This window comes from Schistocerca cancellata, chromosome 8, assembly GCF_023864275.1.
Source record: "Schistocerca cancellata isolate TAMUIC-IGC-003103 chromosome 8, iqSchCanc2.1, whole genome shotgun sequence".
Classification (NCBI taxonomy): Eukaryota; Metazoa; Arthropoda; class Insecta; order Orthoptera; family Acrididae; genus Schistocerca; species Schistocerca cancellata.
The window spans coordinates 22,791,795-22,816,284 of NC_064633.1; positions in this window are offsets into that span (position 1 = coordinate 22,791,795).

Sequence of the window (24,490 nt, forward strand, 5' to 3'; positions counted from 1 at the left end):
AGTGCATGATGATAGCGATTCGTATCATGTTTTTATCTGTTTCTTAGAAAAAAATCAAAGGTTTGCTTGACGAAAGATAGTCTAAATAGTGCACAATATGAAAGTAAAGTTTAATAAGCATATCAAATACTTATCCTGTTAAAAGAAAAGTTGATCTAACAACAGAAAGTCTCTGTCAATTGTCTGCGGCCATCTTAACAACTATCTCCGTGGCAAATTCAAATTACGCAACTCTGCAGACATAAAAGCCAAAGGCAACAAAAATGTGTAAAAATAAATGTGCACCGGTGGTCCCAAACTCGTTTTAATTAAAATCATTCGTATCAGATTGGTTCTGTAAAAACAGTGCTCATAGTACAATCCATATAACAAACTTTTCTAGCTGATGTATGGAGCCAAAATTAACAATGCATGAGTAATATACTTCAGTGTTGTGAGTGGCTGATATTCAGTGGTTTTAATGATCATTTTGCTGAAGATAACTGTTTCCATCATAATCAATAGTTGTATAGAATCTGTTGTATGAACTGTGATTTAGAGACATCTTCACAACTTACAGACAACACTTTAACACATAGTTAACTTGGAGTTCTTTAGCAACTTGACCAAATCTTTAGCTGGGAGAAAAATTATTTAGTAGTTAATAATATTATCATTTTCATTTACAAATTAGTTAAATACCAAACCACTGAATAACACAGCAAACGCCACACTATGATAAAATTAATTGAGGATGAAGTGAAAGATAAGATAAAATTAGAGTACAACCAAATAACTAGAGATGTAAATAGTAAAACTTTAATCAACAAGCAAGTTAAGAAAGAAATCTCATTTCAGTTTATAAAAGAATACTTCTAGAAAATTGTGATACAGATAGATTTTAAATTTTATTAATAAATTTTCATTCTATATGAATGAAAGCCTCACTGAAGAAGATCAACAACACCAGCAATACTAATTTGTTTAAAAATATTACTGAGCTGAAAGAAAATTCTTTATACAATATTTCTGTTTGTGAGTATTTGAATACTAGTCATGAAGATAAAATATCGTTGAAAGTAAATAATGAATCTAAACTATTTTGCCATACATACATTTGAAATTAATTAGTGGTTGCAATCTTTAGTTTTTTGAAATAGAGAATATTAAACTGAGATACAAAGGAATGAGGAAACTTAAAAATATTGATAGTGAATTTCATGATCTAGAATGTTTTACTTTAAATTTTTTCAGATTTTGATTATTTCAAAATCCATCTTTAAATCATTATAATCTCGTGGGGATTCCCATCCAGGATAATTTAGTGCTATATGACCACCAAAAACTGAATTTGATACACCAAATTGAACTTTTTAAAGGTTAATTTTACTGCACTCAAAATGCCCATTAGTTTCAACTAAAATTTTATTTCTTCTTGTTCCTATTATATCTACATGGATTTTAACAAGATGGCACTAGGAATTTTTTGGTGTGCTCAAAATTGATGTGGGTTTTGATACATAAGTAGTAAGTGGGTACATTGAGCACAACTGGCATATTTTTATTGCTCTCAGTTTTATGAATTAATTAAATTAATTCTACACTCCTGGAAATTGAAATAAGAACACCGTGAATTCATTGTCCCAGGAAGGAGAAACTTTATTGAAACATTCCTGGGGTCGGATACATCACATGATCACACTGACAGAACCACAGGCACATAGACACAGGCAACAGAGCACGCACAATGTCGGCACTAGTACAGTGTATATCCACCTTTCGCAGCAATGCAGGCTGCTATTCTCCCATGGAGACGATCGTAGAGATGCTGGATGTAGTCCTGTGGAACGGCTTGCCATGCCATTTCCACCTGGCGCCTCAGTTGGACCAGCGTTCGTGCTGGACGTGCAGACCGCGTGAGACGACGCTTCATCCAGTCCCAAACATGCTCAATGGGGGACAGATCCGGAGATCTTGCTGGCCAGGGTAGTTGACTTACACCTTCTAGAGCACGTTGGGTGGCACGGGATACATGCGGACGTGCATTGTCCTGTTGGAACAGCAAGTTCCCTTGCCGGTCTAGGAATGGTAGAACGATGGGTTCGATGACGGTTTGGATGTACCGTGCACTATTCAGTGTCCCCTCGACGATCACCAGTGGTGTACGGCCAGTGTAGGAGATCGCTCCCCACACCATGATGCCGGGTGTTGGCCCTGTGTGCCTCGGTCGTATGCAGTCCTGATTGTGGCGCTCACCTGCACGGCGCCAAACACGCATACGACCATCATTGGCACCAAGGCAGAAGCGACTCTCATCGCTGAAGACGACACGTCTCCATTCGTCCCTCCATTCACGCCTGTCGCGACACCACTGGAGGCGGGCTGCATGATGTTGGGGCGTGAGCGGAAGACGGCCTAACGGTGTGCGGGACCGTAGCCCAGCTTCATGGAGACAGTTGCGAATGGTCCTCGCCGATACCCCAGGAGCAACAGTGTCCCTAATTTGCTGGGAAGTGGCGGTGCGGTCCCCTATGGCACTGCGTAGGATCCTACGGTCTTGGTGTGCATCCGTGCGTCGCTGCGGTCCGGTCCCAGGTCGACGGGCACGTGCACCTTCCGCCGACCACTGGCGACAACATCGATGTACTATGGAGACCTCACGCCCCACGTGTTGAGCAATTCGGCGGTACGTCCACCCGGCCTCCCGCATGCCCACTATACGCCCTCGCTCAAAGTCCGTCAACTGCACATACGGTTCACGTCCACGCTGTCGCGGCATGCTACCAGTGTTAAAGACTGCGATGGAGCTCCGTATGCCACGGCAAACTGGCTGACACTGACGGCGGCGGTGCACAAATGCTGCGCAGCTAGCGCCATTCGACGGCCAACACCGCGGTTCCTGGTGTGTCCGCTGTGCCGTGCGTGTGATCATTGCTTGTACAGCCCTCTCGCAGTGTCCGGAGCAAGTATGGTGGGTCTGACACACCGGTGTCAATGTGTTCTTTTTTCCATTTCCAGGAGTGTATAATACAATATAATATAATTAATTTGCAAAAGTGTTGTGCAATAAAAACATGCAAACTGTGCTCAATGTACCCACTTACTACTCTTATACCTGGTGTATGCGATACTACGGCCATCTATATACGTACATATTGCTACATCAAGACTTTTGTTACCTCAGTGTAAAAACATTTATCACTATCCTGTCACGAAGAGGCATATGAGTGAGCTAATAAACATGTATTATTCATGAGTACAAGGGAAGAATGAATCCTTTTCCCGTTATATAACTGAAATTTTGATCAGTGTGAAAGCCCTGTAGCTAAATGTACATTAAGCAAAGGCTATTCAGAATGTAACAGAAGAATGTAACAGAAAAATTCAAACTGGGGAATCAGTCTAGGTTAATAGTGTATTAGTGAGTTAGTGAAGGTGAGTTCGCAAATCGAAAGTATTAGATTGGGTGACGTGAGAGGAAGCTGCTAGCGTTTCTATCCTGGGACAGAAGGTAGGAATGTAAAAACCGGAGAGATGAGTCTATATTACCACTGTGGTAAGGCTGGCCATTTCGCTAGGCATTGTAAAGAAAGAAAAGCAAGCTGACATAAGAAGTGGTGTGCGAGAAGCGTGAAGAGAATGGCTATTCCACGGTCCAATTAATGACCGTCTATCCTTTGTTTGTATGCTTTCCAATGAGGAACCAGTGTACGTGTCTATAGATGCTGAAAGTGCTGTGTCATTTTATAGATGAAAACTCATACATTTGATACAAGGTCATATGCGAATTGCCCTAGTTGGTACCTGTGAATAAATTTTGTCACATGGCTAATTGTCGTGACATCGATTGAAGTGGAGTTTGCAATTAAAGATTCGTGTTCAAGGATTCATTTGGCAGATTTGACTTTTAGTGGGAGGCGTTTTAATCACCTCAGTGATCCTGGAGTGTGATGTTATACATAAGGTACGATTGGTGTTACATTGAGCGGGTAGTAAGTTTGCTTTTAAGTTCCACCTTGATTAGAATTCTGCAATTTGTCGACATGCGCCGCAAGGCAGCATTAGTAGTATCGTAGATGAGGTGGCTGCGTAATCTGAGGAGATTTAATTGGAACATTGTCAGAACTTCAGCCTGAAGCCTTCCAGCACGTTATCCAAAGGTTACAGCAAATGTTGACCACTGAATTAGGAGTAACCAAAGAAAGTGAGTATCAGATGTAACACTCTGGTCAAAAACCAGTCATGCATGCCAAAAATAAAAGAGTTGCGCTAAAAAATTAATAAACTACTGGTGCAAGGTGTAATCAGACCGCGCCTAAGCCTAATGGCGGAGTTTTCAGCCAGTAGTCGATTATATTGTTTTAAATAAAAATTTATTCTTCACTCAGTGCCCTTGCCGGATTTGCACAGTTTTTTCATGTTTTATAGAGGCCCAATATTTTACCGTCTTGGGTCTCAACTAATCGTATACCCAGGTTGCTCTGGCTGAGTAGTCCAATGCAGTGGCTGCATTCTGTACTTCTTGGAATCTTTATTAGTTCAGTCGCGTACCATTTGGGTTGTCGACATTAGCTCACCGTGTTATCTCGGCTATTCGTCAAGATTTTTATGGATATACAATTTAAGTTTTTGTATCACTACTCATAGGATGTAGTCATTTTTAGTCAAACCTTTGAGCAGTATGTGGATTGTGTTAAGAACGTCTTCCAGCGTTTGAGAGAAGCAGAGTTGGCTGTGCTACCATCTGAAGTTAACTCAGCAGAAAGTGTCATTTCTCGGGCATACTGTGTCTGGATAACGGGTGCGAGCAGATCAATCTCGCACTACTGCCATCACGCTGTTTTGGATGTTCACCACTAGTAAAGGGACGCTAAATTCGTTGGAATGGTAAATTCTTTTCGCAAATTCATACCCCATTTTGCACATATGGCCTCTGTGCTAAACCAATCAATTACGAAATAAAGATTGAAAATCTGAGTGTTGTGAATCACAGTAGGTAACGTTCGATGGTTTAAAGCAAGCGTTATCGAGTACCCCGTATTTGCAGTGTCTGACTTTTCTAAGCCTTTCATATGTCAAACGGAAGCCTCTATGATGGGGGTCGTTGCGGTGTTATTGCAAATGGACTGACAGGAGAGAAGGCTGAATGCGCTCGTATCCCCTGCCTCATCACCTCCTGAAAGAAGGTATTCGGTTATAAGTTATAAGCGTTAACTGTTCTATTTGCCTGGAAAAGTTCAGGTTTTGCTTAGAAAGTAAACAATTTACTCTGGACACTGATAACAAGGCTTTTGCCTGGGTTCTAGGTCGACCTCGCAGAACAGGTTGGATAGTTACGTGGGCCAAAAGGATATAGACATTTCATTTCGATGTTAAATGTGTAAGATACGAAGAATGTGATTGCCGATAGCTTACGCTATATGTTCTCGGAACAGGAGGATGCGGAAGATCAGAATATTGAAGCCACCTAACATGAAAGTAATGAGTAGGCTGTTAATACATGGCAGAGCGATATAAATTGCTGATTTGGGAATTAAATAAAAAGATAATTAACACTAAGAAACTTACATTATAATTTTTCTCATATTGAACAATAATGGGAGTTTCTAATTACATGGTTTAAATAGTGTATCTGGCTTACGTCAACCTTCACAATCCGCACACTGCAGCAGCCGTTTTCTGGAATTCTCATGTCTTCTGGTATCCTTGCAATTTCAGCCTGGATGTTTTTCTGTGAGTCGTCCAGTGTGTTTCAACGGTTGCAATACACCTGTGACTTTAGGTAACCCCAGAGAAAAAAATCGCATGGGGCTCAGTCAGGTGACTGCTCGTGATATGGCGTGATATGGCGCATCACACAGTGACGCGGTCTGAGTGCAGGGATCTCTGGTGAATGTTCCTGGGGTTTGTTTCCCTCCATACTGTTTGTTTACGCACCCACTGAGGTGAAAATGTGTGTCATCGGAAAAAAAACACATTTACGCCACGCAGAAAGCTAGTTGGAGCTAGATGCATGAGACATTCCATTTCCGTAATCGTTAGGGAATTTAATATTCTGAGATCCATAATGTCAAAACTATGCCACAGCCTGGGGGATGGCTAAGCCATGTGTCCGCAATATCCTTTCTTCCAGGAGTGCTAGTTCTGCAAAGGTTCGCAGGAGAGCTTGTGTGAAGTTTGGAAGGTAGGAGACGAGGTAGTGGGGGAAGTGAAGCTGTGAGGACGGGCCGTGAGTCGTGCTTGGGTAGCTCAGATGGTAGAGCACTTGCCCGCGAAAGGCAAAGGTCTCGAGTTCGAGTCTCGGTGCGGCACACAGTTTTAATCTGCCATGAAGTTTCAGAATTTACAACAGTAAGAAATATTCTCAGACACAGTTTCAGGAAGGGGAACGAATAACGAGAGTTGCGAGGAGTAGACAGGCACTTATTACACTTTCCGGTCACATTAATGTAACCACCTGTCAAAAGCCTGAACAAGCACCTCTTGGAGTGCAGTAAGACAGTCAGTGAGCTTCTGGAATGTTCCTACACTGATGTGGAACCATGCCGAATGCCACTAGGTTTCTCATTCGGTCGTTAGGGGAGTACGGTAAAATCATCCTGGTGCTCTTTCAACTACGTGTGTAGTCAATCATAGCACAAGTGAATGTTTAGCATCCTCTGGAAGTTTATTTAGTTATTTCTGAAGGGCATAGAGCGAAGCATAAACTCCCGCAAGTGGTTCTAATATTTTCCGATCACATGAAGTGCACAAGTAAAGTTGCAATCAAAATTCTTTATCGTTTCCTAATACGGTGTTGGAATACAGTCGAGAAAAATAGGGGCAATTATTCATGAAAAATCAGAACTAATCAATTTTAATTAGATACTATACTTACTTGCTAGCATTTAGTTTAATTCCTAGGATCTACTCCCATCTGGCAACTCTAAACCGTGTTCCACATTTAACGGATTTGGCCTGAAAACGCAAGCAACAATATATCGCGGACAGATATGATCTTTTACGACTGGGTCTATTACAAGGCAGAATAACAAGTTAGTGAGCTGCATAATGAAGTTCCTTCTTACGGCTGCGTGAAGGTCGTAGCCTGTCTAAAAATATTTCGCTCCGGTCGTGGTGTTTAATATATTCCAAAAGGTGTCATAAAAGGGTGATGTTTCTTGCCGCTAAGTTACCGTCTCTTTCCACCTTTAAGACAGCGACGGGACGCAGTCCCTGCACATAAATTTTTTATCAGCCTCACGGTCGAATGGCATTCATAACCATCATTTTCTCAGCGCCGCACTCCCTCCATTCCACCCCCTCCCCCCAAAGCCTTAGCTCTTTTAGCCATATCGCTCCTCACAACCCTTCGGTCCCTCTCGTGGGAGTGTCTCCCTTCACCTTTCATCGCCCGCTCTCCTTCACTTCGTTTCTCACTCTTCAGCCCTACGTGTCCTCCATTTCTCGGACTGTCTCACTCACCCGACGTCCTTTTGAGCCGTTGCTTTTGTCGTAATCTTGTAGAGCCGCCCCCTCCCCCCCCCCCCTCTTCGAGAGCTACTCGACACGCACAGGTCCCTGCGAGTAAAGGTATGTGGTTGCGCCGAGAGGGAGAAAAAAGGACGAACTGAAATCCGCCATCAATAATTGAAGGCTCCGCCGCTAAGAGGGCCGCAGTAAAAGCTGATGATCCACTGGCGATGGGGCACAATCTACACTTAAGCCGGTTGGCCATTACGACCGCGCGGGAATTTCGAGCTCCGACCTGCAGGGGTTGGCGCTAATCTGCGACCGCCTTCGTTAAGAAGGTGCGAGATGATTGCTGCTTTGGGCCGCTCTCGATTGCAGTCCGAATTAGTCGGCGCAGTAGACGGTCGGTTAACGACGTAAGCAGCGGGAAAATAGAGAGAGAGAGAGACAGAGAGAGAGAGAGGAAAGTCGCAGAAATGCAGGCTGGGTGGACTGGAGCAGACACATTACATCGCGCAGAGTTTGTGTTGAATTTATGCAACATTTTCGGTCATAATTCAATTTCAGTACTGAGCTGCGTTTCCTGTTATGGTTTTGCGTGCCAGAAGAGACAGGACGCTGACCCAGTCAGCTATAAAAGACCCCCGGATCCGAAGTGTGGGAAAGTTTCAGTCGGTAGGAGGCTTTGTCATAGTGCTAAGGCAGACTGTAGATACTCCCATACAAAATCGACGGCAATATGCGTAACTTAAAATGATAGCAATTGTAAGTATGCTGTTTAGGTTTTTATGTTGGTAACGACACGTAGCGCTCTGCATGAAAATCACTGACTGTGCTGTGTGCAGTCTGTGCCTGGTTTGCATTGTTGGAATATTTGCTATTGTAGTGTTGGGCAGTTGGATGTGAACAGCGCGTAGCGTTGCGCAGTTGGAGGTGAGCCGCCAGCAGTGGTGGATGTGGGGAGAGAGATGGCAGAATTTTGACAGCGGACGATCTGGACGTGTGTCCATTAGAAAGAGTAAATTTTTAATATTGGATATCATGAACTGATATATGTATGTTGACTTTTGAACATTACTAAGGTAAATACATTGTTTGTTCTCTATCAAAACCTTTCATTTTCCAACTATGCCTATCAGTAGTTAGTGCCTTCAGTACTTAGAATCTTTTATTTAGCTGGCAGTATTGGCGCTCGCTGTATTGCAGTAGTTTGAGAAACGAAGTTTTTGTGAGATAAGTGATTCATGAAAGGTGTAGGTTATTGTTAGTCAGGGCCATTCTTTTGTAAGGATTAAAAAATTGTGTGTCTGTTTAGTGTTGATGAGAATAAGTAAAGAGAGAAATGTCTGAGTAAGTTCAGTTTTGCTCAGCTGTTTGAAAATTAAATAACGTAAGAGGTTTATCAGCACATTAATTCATTAATTTTTCTAAGGGGATGTTTCACAACTGAAGAGTGGAAGTTGTAAGTGGTAAATCTCTAATTTCCCAAGAGAATCAAACAACAATCTATTATCCTTTTGTGCATAACTTATTTGTATTCAAAAAGTTGAGAAGGTAGTTCTGGCCATAAAACTACGCTGCTCACATCACCACTACTAAAAATAGTTAGACTAATTAGAAAAAAGGTACGCTGCAGGAAAGAAATGTAACAGCCTCAAGGACAAGTTCGTTTTATTGAAAAGTGAGGTGATGGGTAGTTCATTGTTGTAGGAGAATATGATAACAAATTAACACCAGATGAAACTCACATGTCAAATAGACGCGTTAATACATATTCTGCCCCCATCTAGCTGCAACCCAGACGTATATTCCTGCATGCAAAAGATCATAAAGGAGCCGAAAGGCATCCTTTTGTTGCAAATCGGCAATGGTTCTTATAGGCCCTGGAGAACGAATAAGTTCCCTCTTAATCATGTCCGCGCGTGTTCAATTGTCGAAAGATTTTTTTGATCTTGCTGGTGAGTGCAACTGTTGTAGATTACGAAGAGCACATTTCGCTGAAGCAGCAGTATGTGACATGATTCGTCCTGCTGAAAAAGCTCATCACCTTCCTGTCGAAGAAGCATGGGGATAACAGTGTGTGCAATGCAGCGGACACTGGTTATTTTACCCTGCAGAAGCGCCAAATGTGATGGCGAGTTGCAACTGATCCCCATCCCCCCTTCCCCTCTCCACACTATGAAGCGTATGATGTGACCTGTGTGACGCTGTTGGATCCACTCTGGAAGAGGTGGCTCAGCAGGTCTACGCCTTACACGTGCATCAGTTAAAATGTTTTGGTCACATTGCCAGAAGGCAAGAGGCAATGGAAACAACAATGATAGAGGCAAAAGTCGAGGCTGCAGACCTAGAGGACGTGCACCATTACGGTGGATGGGCCAGATTAAGAGCTTGACCGAGATGGGCCTGCAGCAAGCAAGTCAACGTGCCCAAGAGAGATCTTCATGCAGACTGGCCATGATGGAATTTGCAATATGATTCCACTACACCTTTGAATAGAGTTAGACCAGGAGAGAGAGAGAGAGTTGTCGTTTTGCAGATCGTCAGTGAATGCTGAAGAGTCGTACTAGCTCATAGTACACATTGTGGAGTTTGAGGAGAGGATCAACAAATGAAAGAATACCTACACAAGTCACACAGAGTACCTGCAGGTAAAGAGCATTCCATAAACAGACGATTCGAGAAGACCACATCTATTGTAAGTGATATGTCTGCGTAAGCAGAAGAAACTAACGATCAAAGAAAACAATTTATTGCACTGTTCAATTAACCAAAACAAATTCTCCAACACCAACACAAAATAGTGATCCGTCTTCGAATCACAACTACATACAAGAATAATATAGAAAACAACAGAAATAATTTCCTACTCGTCACCGCCAGAGACTTCTCCGATATACGAAGCCTAATCCAGAGATCAGCGAGAAGATCCAAGCCGGGTTGCCGGGGCGGCAGCTATCCATGTTTGCTGGCGGTCGATGAACTGCCGATGTGCGGCTTTTCTTTCCTTTATTGTTATTTTTATACCTGTACAACAACAGGTAGGCTGGCAGCAGCAGCCGGCCGGAGTTGCCGTGCGGTTCTAGGCGCTACAGTCTGGAACCAAGTGACCGCTACGGTCGCAGGTTCGAATCCTGCCTCGAGCATGGATGTGTGTGATGTCCTTAGGTTAGTTAGGTTTAATTAGTTCTAAGTTCTAGGCGACTGATGACCTCAGAAATTAAGTTGCTTAGTTCTCAGAGCCATTTGAACCATTTGGCAGCAGCACCTTACGCTACTCTACAGCCTCAGAGTTAACAATTATAAAACATATAGAAGACACATAAGAGAGTGGACAATGGCGGGTAAAAAACAGTAGATACAGAACATACAAAACACGAAGCCGTTCACACTAGACGAAAAACCACTAAAACTGTCGACACGACGCACAAACACTGATGATTTCGACGGCACATGTGATCGTTGGAGCGTGACGGTTGACATTAACACAAACACGACGGCACGCACATGAGAAACTGATGGCGATGATCTCCAGCGCGCGAATGTCCACGTAGCGTGTACGAGTCCGGGGACCTGCCAAGAGGGAGAGGGGTGAGCAAAAATGCCAATGGCAGAGGAGGCGGGAGTAGGAGCGGAGGAATGGGGGTAGTGGAAGCCCGGGGGAGGAGTGGGGAGAGAGAGAGGAGGGAGAGAAGGGAGAAAGGGTGCCCATAGGAACAAAACACAGGAGGAGGGAGGGAGGAACAAAGTTGGTAGGAGGGGTAGATGGAGGGGAGGAGGGCATCATCAGGGAGGGGGAGCTGGCAGAAGCCACCTTGGGAGAGGGTATGGAGAGTGGAGAGATGGAGCACAGGTGGGAAGTGGAAGTACAGGTGCAGCAGCGGACGGAGCGGGAGAGGATGTGAGGGACCAGCGGGTGAGGAGGATCGAGTTTACAGAAGGTGTAGAGGATCCATATCCGTTTGAGGAAAAGGAGGAGGTAGGGGAAGGGAATAAGATCATACAGGATCCACATGGGGGAGGGGAGACGGATGCAATAGGCTAGGCGAAGAGCATGGCGTTCTAGGATCTGAAGGGATTTGTAAAAGGCAGGGGAAGCAGGGATCCAGGCAGGGTGGGCATAGCAAAGGATAGGGTGAATGAGGTATTTATAGGTATGGAGGATTGTGGAGGGATCCAGACCCCAAGTACGGCCGGAGAGGAGCTTGAGGAGACAGAGTCGGGAATGTGCCTTGGCTTGGATCGTCCAGAGGGGGGGGGGGGGTCCAGGAGAGGCGACGGTAGAGGGTGACACCAAGGTACTTAAGCGTGAGGGTGAGGGTGATAGGATGGCCATAGATGTAGAAATCGAGGAGGTGGAAGGAAGGGGTGGTTTTACCTACAATGATCGCCTGGGTCTTGGAAGGATTGACCTTAAGCAACCACTGATTGCACCAAGTAGTGAACCGGTCGAGATGGGTGGGTTTGTAGAAGGTGTTGGGAGCGCTGCAAGGTGGGGGCAGGGTCAAAGAAGGGAGTGTCATTGGCGTACTGGAGAAGGTGGATGGGGGGTGAAGGTGGCGGCATGTCCACTGTACACAAGAGGTACAGAAGAGGGGAGAGGACGGAACTCTGGGGCACACCGGCGGAGGGGAAAAAGGTGTAGGAATCCATGTTGCGGATGGTGACGTAGGAAGGACGTTGGGAAAGAGCCGATCAGATGGACGTAGTTAATGGGAAGGGCAAAGGTTTGGAGCTTGAAGAGGAGACCGGAATGCCACTAGCGGTCATAGGCACGTTCAAGGTCAAGGGAGAGGAAGATGGCGGAACGACGGGAATTAAGCTGTTCGGAGAGGAGATGAGTGAGGTGAAGGAGAAGGTCATCAGAAGAGAAGGACGGCCGAAAGCCACACAGGGTAACGGGAAGGAGGCTGTACCGGCGGAGATGTTGGTGGATCCGTCTGGTGAGGATGGATTCCAGGATCTTGCTGAAGACCGAGGTAAGGCTGATGGGATGGTAGGAGGAGACAGCGGATGGCAGTTTACTGGGTTTGAGGAACATCAGGATACGGGAGGTTTTCCACAGGTCGGGGTAGTAGCCTGTGGACAGGACTACATTGTAAAGCCTGGCCAGGGTGGAGAGGAAAGAGGCAGGAGCTTTGTGGAGGTGGCGATAGGTGACATGATCATGACCAGGAGTGTAGCGATGAGATCCTGTGTAGTGATAGGGGCATTGAGTTCTGTGTGTGCAATGTTGTCCAAGTACTGGAAACCAGGTGCGAGGGGAGGGACAGAGGTGTCAGTTCGATCGCGGACATCTGGGAAGAGGGAGTAATCGAACTGGGGATCGTCAGGGATGGTAAAGACATCGGAGAGGTAGGAGGCAAAGTGATTGGCCTTGCTAATGGCGTCAGGGAAAGGTTGGTTGTCATGAAGGAGAGGATAGTAGGGGGGGGGGTTGAGATCCGATAAGGCGGCGGAAGGCTGACCAGTACTTGGACGAGTTGATAGGAAGGGTAGCATTTAAACGGGTGCTTGTCTGTCGCCAGTCCCAGCGTTTCGTAGCTGTGAGCAAGTTACGGTTGTATCTCTGGAGTTGCGGGTGGCGTCGTAGTGTGTCCGGGTCACGCGTGCGGAGGAAGGCACGGTAGAGACGGCGGGATTCAAGGAGGAGGACGGCCTGTGGGGGTAAGGTAGGACGGTGGGGTTGGATGGCGACAGAAGGGACGTGGGCCTCCACAGCCTCAGACAAGGTCTGCTGGAGAAAGGAGGCGGCATGGGTAATATCATCATGGTGGTGGTAGGTGAAGGGGTGGCCATCGACCTGGGTGGAGAGGGTATCCCGGTAGGCATTCCAGTCGGCATGGGAATAATCATGGACGTACTTCAGGGGAGCGTTATGACGGGGGTCGGTGCGGGGGCGACGACTGTCTGAAATGTTGAGGAGGACAGGGAGATGGTCACTGCCAATGGGGTCCAGGACATCCACCGTTATGCGGCCAAGGAGGTTAGGGGAGGAGAGGATGACATCAGGAGTGCAATTGTATTTGGGGCGGGTGTGGTGGGGAATGGGGACGAGGTCGCCTTGGAGGGAGGAGAGGAACCGATGCCACCGCAGTAACTGGGTGGCGGGACGACTATGTATGTTGAGGTCGGCGGCGATCACGTAGGAGGAGAAGGTACGGTCAATGTGGGAGAGGAAGTCGAAAGGAATAGGGGTGTTAGGGCGGACATAGATGGTGGCACAGGTGATGGTAAGGCCAGGGAAGAAGAGACTAAGGATCAGGTGTTCGATGGGGTCAGGAAGGAGAGGTTGGAGACGAACTGGGATCTGGCGGTGGTGACCAATGCCAACTCCACCACGCGCTATCGGCATGGGATTGTCGGAGCAGTGAAGGAGGTAGGGCGAAGTGAGGAGGGTGTGGTGGGGCTGAAGAAAGGTTTCATTGAGGAGGAAGGCATCCACACAGTGGGTGGCAAGAGTGTGCATGAAGAGGTTCTTGTTGGTGGGAAGACAACGGATGTTATTGAACAGGATATGGTGCTGTCGCGCCATGACAGGGATTTAGACGAGGGTGTTGAGACGGGAGAAGGTCAATTGGGCCTGGTTGTGGGAGTAGGTGGCATACATTTTTAGGTGGAATGGGCGGCGAGGGATATCTGTTGGAGGGTGTGAGGGCGCTAGAAAGGGTGGACACTTAGCAGAACAATGGTGGGGAACCTGATGATGTCCTCAGCGGTGGGGGGTGGGACGAAGGGAATTGCCAGGAGGGGTGGGGGCGTCCAGAGCGCGGACAGGCATGGTGAGTTCAGGAGTGGTCGGAGGGGTCAGGCTTTACATTTTTGGGAGTAGGTGGGATGCGGAAGATTGCAGGTATTACAGGAGGGAGGGGACTGAAGGTTAGGGCATTGCCAGAGGAAATACGCTTGCTTACAGTGCGGGCAGGTGGGGGCCTCGCAGCACTCAGCTGTTGTGTGTGCGTTGTAGCACAGACACCTCTGGCAGCGGAGGGATTGAGGAGGGAATGGGAGGGGTCAACCTTGTATCTCTGGGTGAAGAATAGGGCACCCTCCTTCAGGAGACGGTCAATGGAGGGGGCGTCCTCTGAGAAAACCCGCATAAGGCGGGTGGGGCCGGCGGAGTTAAAAATGCGGCGGACCGCCCGCACCTCCAACGAGGGATGCGCCTGATGTGCGGCCGAGCGCCGGCTTTTATAGCGCTTCGGCGGATGAGTACCTCGGAACTATTTTCCATCACATGGTTTGACGTGTGAAAATAGTTCCAGGATCTGCAGCAGCCTCTTCTTTGTGTTTATGTGGGCCGGTAGTGGCCCGTGTTGGCCGCTGGTGACTTTGCAGTGTTGTTGTTGTTGTTGTTGTTGCTGCTGTTGTGGCCGTTGATCAATATTGCCTGTGGGTTGTGTAGTGCTTCGGTATGCCTGCGAGCGGGCAAACCGCGGCTGCAGGCTGTCAGTTTGGTTGCTGATACTCTAGGCGCCGTGATGTCTGGTGGAAAAGGCCACAGCAGTAAGGGCGCTATTTATTAATGAAACACGCAGATCCCATAAAGTGCGTACTAAAGCGTTCCACTTATCGCTTAGGTTTTCAAGATAATGGTACTGACCACTGTTCTGCAAGCACGTTTCAGCACGTCACCGTACAGCATGCATGCTCTTGCGCAGCTTCGCCACTGGCATGCAAGCTAATGTAGCGGTGAAGAATCTTGTAACTCTTTCGACCTATGGGGCCATGCGGTCTAGACGTATTGCTTTAAGTACCACCCCAGAGTCAGATAAGTGCGGAAAATGTCTCCTTTATGAGACATAATCCTTATTGTAAAGTGGACATGCAGAGTCCTCTTTGATTGTCTGGCTGCGAGTGCTGCAGCAGTATTACGCTGGAATCGTAGTTACTAGCTTTGAAGACATCGTGTACGGAATATTTGAGCCAGAAAGCGTCTCACATGACATAACGCTACCGTGTTACCATTGCGCTATCTCCAAAATCATCTGTCGAATTGAACAGAATTTGGCACTATATCTCTCGGGAGGGCACCCAACAACCTCATCAATTAATGCCAAGTCGAATAACTGCTTACTTAAGAGCCATAGGTGGACCAATGTGTTATTAATTCGCTCAATTTGCAAAACACGTTCTTTGAATAAATCATATTTTTTTCTGAAATTGTAATCATTTTTTCGGCTGCATATGCACATCACATCTCCCGATTTCCGTTCCGTATAGATAATTCCTTCTTGGTGCATCGTTCTTTGGCTTACAATGTATAAGAGTTTCAAAATTACTGAAATGTTAATGCACACTGAAGGAGTTAAAACTACAAGTGCTTACTGTTTCCTGCTTTAAAATGATGCCACTGAAAGATTTATGAAGATGTACAGCATTTCAGTGTACAATCTGGACGTGCTCAAAGTAAGTATAAATTAGGAGTATGCTGTGGTGTCCTACATCATCATGAGAGTTGGGATGAGCAATTAGAGGTCATGAACCATATATCGACATAGAAAATTGAGGTTTGCGTTAGCAGAAAGTAAGTCAGGCAATGGTAATGCGTGGGAAACGACGAAGGGAGCGCTGATTTGGATAAGTATGCGGAGGTTCAAATGGTTCAAATGGCTCTGAGCACTATGGGACTTAACAGCTATGGTCATCAGTCCCCTAGAACTTAGAACTACTTTAACCTAACTAACCTAAGGACAGCACACAACACCCAGTCATCACGAGGCAGAGAAAATCTTTTACCCCGCCGGGAATCGAACCCGGGAACCCGGGTATGCGGAGGATTGGGCTGAAACTGGTAACAGAAGTAGACGTCGGAAGGTATTTAATAATGTGGGGCTAAGAATCTGTAGAAGTTTTGTTGACAAAGGTTATGGTGCGTGCGTGTGTGCGTGCGTGCGTGTGTGCGTGCATTGTTGGAAAGTTGGGGGGGGGAGGGGGGGAGAGGGATGGGGTGTAAGTACCGCTGCACCGGACTACTAAGAGTGGAGATAAGCGAATAGAAAAAAGATTGTTGGCATCTGGTTCAAAAATGTATAAGATTTATGCAGGTGTCTTCCATTTATTTCAGTGTTAAACCAGTGCCAGGCGCTTTTTGAACTCTGAAGTGTTTGGAACTCTGCACACAACACTACGCGGGTTAGAGAGCTACCTGTATGTTGGTGTACCTGACACTTGTGTCAGCCGTCCAACTGTATCTGTCACATTCTGTACATTACAAATGGGCCTTGCTGCAATGATGTTGAATTACGATGGGCGTTATTGCTGGAAAGGGTCTGTGACCTAGGTTCTACCTCTTATTAAACATTGTTTTCTACATGATAGGTTAGTTTATAGATTGGTTGGTGGTTAAAGGACTAAACGGCTAGCTTATCATACCCTCCTCGTTCATGGGATTGTGAAAGTATGTTGAATGGTACTGATGACAGAAATAATTGCATGAGAAATACACTCCTGGAAATTGAAATAAGAACACCGTGAATTCATTGTCCCAGGAAGGGGAAACTTTATTGACACATTCCTGGGGTCAGATACATCACATGATCACACTGACAGAACCACAGGCACATAGACACAGGCAACAGAGCATGCACAATGTCGGCACTAGTACAGTGTATATCCACCTTTCGCAGCAATGCAGGCTGCTATTCTCCCATGGAGACGATCGTAGAGATGCTGGATGTAGTCCTGTGGAACGGCTTGCCATGCCATTTCCACCTGGCGCCTCAGTTGGACCAGCGTTCGTGCTGGACGTGCAGACCGCGTGAGACGACGCTTCATACAGTCCCAAACATGCTCAATGGGGGACAGATCCGGAGATCTTGCTGGCCAGGGTAGTTGACTTACACCTTCTAGAGCACGTTGGGTGGCACGAGATACATGCGGACGTGCATTGTCCTGTTGGAACAGCAAGTTCCCTTGCCGGTCTAGGAATGGTAGAACGATGGGTTCGATGACGGTTTGGATGTACCGTGCACTATTCAGTGTCCCCTCGACGATCACCAGTGGTGTACGGCCAGTGTAGGAGATCGCTCCCCACACCATGATGCCGGGTGTTGGCCCTGTGTGCCTCGGTCGTATGCAGTCCTGATTGTGGCGCTCACCTGCACGGCGCCAAACACGCATACGACAATCATTGGCACCAAGGCAGAAGCGACTCTCATCGCTGAAGACGACACGTCTCCATTCGTCCCTCCATTCACGCCTGTCGCGACACCACTGGAGGCGGGCTGCACGATGTTGGGGCGTGAGCGGAAGACGGCCTAACGGTGTGCGGGACCGTAGCCCAGCTTCATGGAGACGGTTGCGAATGGTCCTCGCCGATACCCCAGGAGCAACAGTGTCCCTAATTTGCTGGGAAGTGGCGGTGCGGTCCCCTACGGCACTGCGTAGGATCCTACGGTCTTGGCGTGCATCCGTGCGTCGCTGCGGTCCGGTCCCAGGTCGACGGGCACGTGCACCTTCCGCCGACCACTGGCGACAACACCGATGTACTGTGGAGACCTCACGCCCCACGTGTTGAGCAATTCGGCAATACGTCCACCCGACCTCCCGCATGCCCACTATACGCCCTCGCTCAAAGTCCGTCAACTGCACATACGGTTCACGTCCACGCTGTCGCGGCATGCTACCAGTGTTAAAGACTGCGATGGAGCTCCGTATGCCACGGCAAACTGGCTGACACTGACGGCGGCGGTGCACAAATGCTGCGCAGCTAGCGCCATTCGACGGCCAACACCGCGGTTCCTGGTGTGTCCGCTGTGCCGTGCGTGTGATCATTGCTTGTACAGCCCTCTCGCAGTGTCCGGAGCAAGTATGGTGGGTCTGACACACCGGTGTCAATGTGTTCTTTTTTCCATTTCCAGGAGTGTACAAGTATATGGGTCGGATCGGTGTACAGGCTAGAGGGCAGACGATGGTCTCAATGGCCTTTTGCTGCGAGATGCACCCCCCCCCCCCTACCCCAATTAGAACCATTACCCCTCTCACTGCCGTTCTCCTGCAAGAGTAACACAGCAACGGAATAAATAATTCTTTCTAACCGAGAGGAGGGGAGATCTGTAACAGCAAAACTGAAAAGATTAAAAACGTAATGTACAACAATAGGACCGACAATAGTGAAATAAAGTGAAGGAATTAGTGAGGTCAGCAGATGGGTGGGCGCAGTCGAGTGTCCCCGGGCTCCAGAACGCACCAGGAGTGTCCCAGTGTCCCTTCCACAACCATACCACCCACGATCCGATATAGCCCAAATGTAAGATGGGATTAGAACCCACTCTCAAAGGAACCATAAACTGTTCCATTTTTGTTTTGTTGTTGGGCAGAATCAAGGATAAGGGATCCTTAAACTATTGTCTCATGAAAGTGCTAAAGTGCTACGTGAACGGCAGGTCGTGGCAGCAGATAAAATTACGAGGGCTGTCCAGAAAGTAAGTTACGATCGGTCGCGAAATGGAAACGACTATGAAAATCCGATAAAGCTTTGCAAAGATGTGTTGGGCAGTGTCTCTAGTATGACTCTAGGTAGAATTATGTCGCTCTTTTCATTCCTGAGCTCTTAGTGAGCGCGTAAAGATGTTATAGAAAATAGTGTCTCCCGCCAAGTACGAAGGCCTGGTGAGAATTTTCCCCTGAAGCTATGCAACCAACATTACATAACTGTCGTGCGGTTTCTTCTTCAAGACAATTCTCAGCCTCATTCTGCAGGGGCAATGAAGATGTTCCCGCATCGTTTAAATTGGAAATGCCTCCCACTGATTTCCATCTCTGCTCAAACGAACCGCTGGCTATGAAGGCAACATTTTGGCACAGACAACGAGCTTTAGGCCAGCGTAGAGAATTGGCGGAAAGTACTGGCGGCTGCCTTCTATGATGAGGGTATTGGAAAGTTGGTACAACGCTACGACGAATGTCTGAGTCAGAACGGCGACTACGTAGAGAAGTAGCTGAAAGGTGTAGCTAACTGTTACAAATGAAACATTTCTGATTTTCACTGTGATTTTCATTTCGCGATCCATCGTAACTTACTTTCTGGACAGCCCTCGTAATTAAAAACAGAGTAGAATAGGGATGATCTGGCTGGCGGAGGAAGTGAGCTCGACGACTCTCCCCCCCTCCCCCCTCCCCCCTCCCACCAGGCTCAGTGTGTGACGGGAAATGCCCCAATCCCAACCTCAACCACCCCAGACCGCACTGAAATCATTTTAAAACGTTGGGTCTGAGAGTAAAAAGCACTTTTTCGGAGGGAACGAAGAACCAGTTCACCGGCCGGGGTGGCCGAGCGGTTCTAGGCGCTACAGTCTTGAACTGCGCGGCCGCTACGGTTGCAGGTTCGAATCCTGTCTCGGGCATGGATGTGTGTGATGTCCTTAGGTTAGTTAGGTTTAATTAGTTCTAAGTTCTAGGGGACTGATGACCTTAGAAGTTAAGTCCCATAGTGCTCAGAGCCATTTGAACCATTTGAGAAACCAGTTCAGCTGTTATGTGCCAACATTACAGGTAAAATATCCAGAAGACCATCCTCGGAAAGGAGAGCAAGGAGGAAACAATCCACCAGGAAGTAAGGCACTGCAGCCAACTGTGGAGTAATCTCGTATCATCGATGTGGAGACGACTTAAGATAGTGTGAATTCCTTCTGGCAGAAATGTAAGGAGGAACTCCATGCACCCGAAGTCTGCTTGATAATGGGGAATTTATTGCAGGGACCAATAGCTCACCACGTGTTCGATCTACAAGCTAGTAGGAGCTTAATCTGCACCCACATGACGCCAAAGAGACATTTTACCGGGTACTCGCTTCTCTAATAAGAAGCTAGGCCCTTTCGTTCCCTGGGTTGTCCACGTGACTTGGGACCCACAGGAAGGCAACTGCGTAGGCAGTAAGACTAAGGTAAGAGTTACACTTATCAGTATCCTGGCGACAGCTCCTTGAACCACTACAGATTAAGACTGAGGGAGGTCTGTTTCATAAACGTAGTGCTCTGTTAATGGTTACCATTTGCACCATGTCCGCCCCTGGTAGCTGAATGGTCAGCGTGACGGATGGTCAATCCTCTGGGCCCGGGTTCGATTTTCGGCTGGGTCGTGCAATTTTCTCCGCCCAGGGACTGGGTATTGTGCTGTCCTCATCATCATCCTTTCATCCTCGTCGACTGCAGGTCGCCGAAGTGGCGTCAAATTGAAAGACCGGCACCCGGCGAACGGCCTGCCCGACGGGGGGGCCCTACCCGTACGATTAAATTTAAAAAAGTTGCACCATAAAGACACTACGTGTTTCCAGCAACGAGTTTTGTTTCTGACCGGCGGTATCTGGTCCTGTCCATGGTTTTGATGCCTTCAGTGTAAATAACACTGAAAATACTAATGAAGGAAAAGCAACAGACGCTGAAAGATCATGAAGAGGACTGAGACTTTAGATCTTTGAAACTGATCAGTCCTAATTAGTGGTCTCGGTACTAACCACGGAGAAGTGCACACAAAAATACGAGGAGCACATGGTAGAGAGTCGCAGGATCCAGTCCAACTCGGAAACCCATTCGAGGACGAGAGGTCAGGGGGCTGACACACTCTGTAAGAAAAAAGAGGATCCAAGAAGTCAGATAATTTGGAAACTGTCATACAGTTATTGCGTAAGTAAGCAAAATGTGATACTGCCAGAACTGGGAAGGCAAGACACCCATTTCGGCGAATAGACTGTCTACCAGACTATTCCAAAAGGTGCTAGTCACCGTCGTACTCCACGATGATTGCAAAGCTGAAGATGCCGTTAAGCCGCAAACCTGGCCAACGTAGTGTATTTGGGACGAGACCAAGATCCAGTAAATACCAGCTAGAGCAGCTTGATCTGCACTCAAAGAGGTTTTTATGAGGTAGCTTTCACATGTAGCTAGGATTAAGTTGACGAATGTGGGACAGCCATGTCAGCTTTTTATCAAAGAGAAGTCCTACAAAGTGGGATTGTGGAACTACATCCAGTCACTGGGTACCCTAATTCTATGTCGAAATGAATCATGATATTACGACAGAAATCAAAGAGCCGCTTTTTCACCAGAGAAGACTGGAAGTCATGGGAAAGGATCCAAGTGGAGGCGTTTCGTATGGTTCCTTAAAGCTGGCGTTGAGACCAGGCTACAGACTGGGAGCTATATCAACAAACTCATTGACGTACAACGCAGGGGTAACCATTGATCCAACAGAATTCACTACCTCATTAATGCCGATAAGGAATAGTGGAAAACTTAACATGGATCCCTGAGGAACATCGTTCTCTTGGACTCTAGAGACCTTAAAAACGTACCAAATCTAGCCCAAAACAATCGTAATGGCAAAACTAACGAATAAAATCGATAGGGAACCTCCAAAGCTCATTCATGGAGGGTAAGTAAATTGTGATATCTCCAAGCAGGCCTTACACAGGACAAAGCAGACTGCAGTGAGACGTCGACGTTCAAAAAAACCTGTCGGATTAGATTTGGTCATTTGTGGATCATCCCTCCCAAGAGGAACACTGACAGGGGGGCAAGAACCCTGTGATTCGAGAAACCAGCACAATCATTGGGCTACCATTTTTTCAAGCAGTATGTCCGTGAGACTAATGGATCAGTCTCTATTCTCGGACATAGCGATTCTTGTCTGGTTTAAAAATTGGAATGGTGGCAGAGTAGGATTTGGATTTAACGCCCCTAACATAAGATCAGACGAGGTAAGAAAGCGGAAGGAAATCTACGGTGCTGTTTCAAAGGAACCATCCTGCATTTGCGTTAAGCAGTTCAGGGAAATCATGGAAAAACTTACATCTGGATGGCTGGACGCGAGTTTGAGCTGTCATCCTCCCAAATGGATGTAATATGGAGGGGCGTAGAATCAGAACACTGCTCTCCAAGCCCTTGTCAGTTAACAGATTTTGGAGCAGTTACTTCTAATTCAAGTAATTTCTCAGCTGGTATCATGAGACAAAGTGGACTCCATTCCAGTGCCCTCACCACCGAAAAAACCATTGCAGTATCGAGAATTGAAACACAGTCCCAGGATCGTTGTCACTGTGGGGCTGGAACATCATTGCCGAGTATAAAATTTGAGTCAATTGCGTTGATGGATCTGGCACTTTTGGATCACAGTAGCAGCCTTCTCCCAAAATATCTTCTTTTCCTCCCTCGCTACTCTAGAGAGTGAGGGTTCTTCAGAGCTCATCAGTTGTGAGAGTAGAAACTGGAGTGGGCAGTCCTAGGATCTGCACTCTGTGGCTCTTTTAGCCATTGACTTGTCAGTTAGTTGGTCTGTAGATTTTTGAGTAAGGTTTCCCTAATGGGAGCCCCGTCACCAGTAGACACTGGAGGAGAAGGCTGCTTCTCTTAGCTAATGTTATAAGTCCAGGTAAATGACGATGCAGGAACCTCAACTCAAGAGCAATGGGGTAGAGGGAGGGGGGGTCTCACTCAAGGGTTAATTCACTTTACATTGGGAGAATGAAATGAGTAAGTATTCGACGGGCCCCTGCAAACATCGATACCACTGCACTGAGGTATAAGCGAGGGAAATTTTTTAAATGTATCAAAATATGAGAGGCAATTGGAGGCCTGAAATTCCTGGATTTTACGTTCCTTAATTAAGGTAGAACCCTTCAGGGAAGGGTGATCACCTCCACCGTTGATACAGAATGGTGACTGTTCATATTGTGAGTTTACATGAAACGACCGGCTACAATCTACGCAGACTGGGTAATTTGAACAACAGGTATGCCCCAAGCATTATCATTTAAAGCACCACATAGGGGTGTGAAATAGAGCTTCATATCACAATGGTAGACCATGGTTTTAATTCCCTTTGAAATCTGATCTCCCTCTAAAGTGAGGATGACGCTCTGATGTCAACTTTTTTGTTTGGCAGGCCTCCAAGTACACGACATGCAAATTCCTCACTTGTCCAAGTGTTTTGCATGATTCCTCATCTGTCTTTGGCATTGAGTCCCACCGAAAAATTAAAACCTTCTCCATATTTAAGCTCATATGATTCAAGTTTCTTGGTAGGGAGTAATGTTCAGGACTGGTTAGGAGAAGCTGTTTTAATTAAGACAGAACCACTTCGTATTTTACTGAGGGAAGAAATGACTCCCAAAACATTTTTGATATTATCTACTGAGAACACAGATGGAAAAATCCAACAATCTGTTCAGGTGCAAACCAGAAACTCAGGAAAGTTAGTTTCTGCGATTCACTTGAATTTACCGTCTTCCTATGTGTGTCAGGAAGGAAAGGTTCTTATGGTCGCAAGGATCTGAATTTAAGCAATCAGGTCTTACTGAAGAGAACGTCGGTGCGTCAAGGCCGCCAGCTGGTAACTTGGGTCTTTTCACTGTATAAGATATCTTATATGATGTTGGCTACTTTGGTCGAGGACTCTCTTTGTGGACGTCACCCAGACAGAGCAATGGCCACCTAGTTCGAGGTGCCTCTTAACAGTCTTACTGCTTGGCATGGATGGGGAGGTAACAGATCGGGCATCACTAGTGTGTTTCCTGTGTAGTCAGAGGACTGTCAGTGAGCGAGAGGCTGATGACCCACACATGGATTGGCTGTGATTGTGCATAGTTGGCGACCTTCCACCCTCCCCCCCTCCCCCCCGCATGGTATGCTCTTCTTATAAGTTCTGAGAACATGGAGGTAAACTTAGGTGTGGGTGTCAAATATGAGATAACCAAAGTAAGTGTCGTAAAATAAGTAAACGAAGTGAGAAGAGACAAAATTGATGTACTACAATAAAGCTAGGTTGTCAACAATGAATCTGTCCTACAGACCAAGTCTGAGAAAAGATACAGTCAGAGAGAAAAATTCCAGCAGAGGAAGGAAAGAAGTACTACGTCTTGAGGCCCCTTGGTTGCCATGCACATACAAAAGAGTTGTGATCCCTTGCGGAAGGTAGGGGGGGGGGCTCCTGATATAATTCTATTCACCTTTGTTCTTAACTATCTGATATCGATAACTTTTTGTTCATCAAGATCTAAATATTCACATAGTAAAATTTAATTCTGTTCTAATGCACAGACGCTTTCACCTACCATATGAAA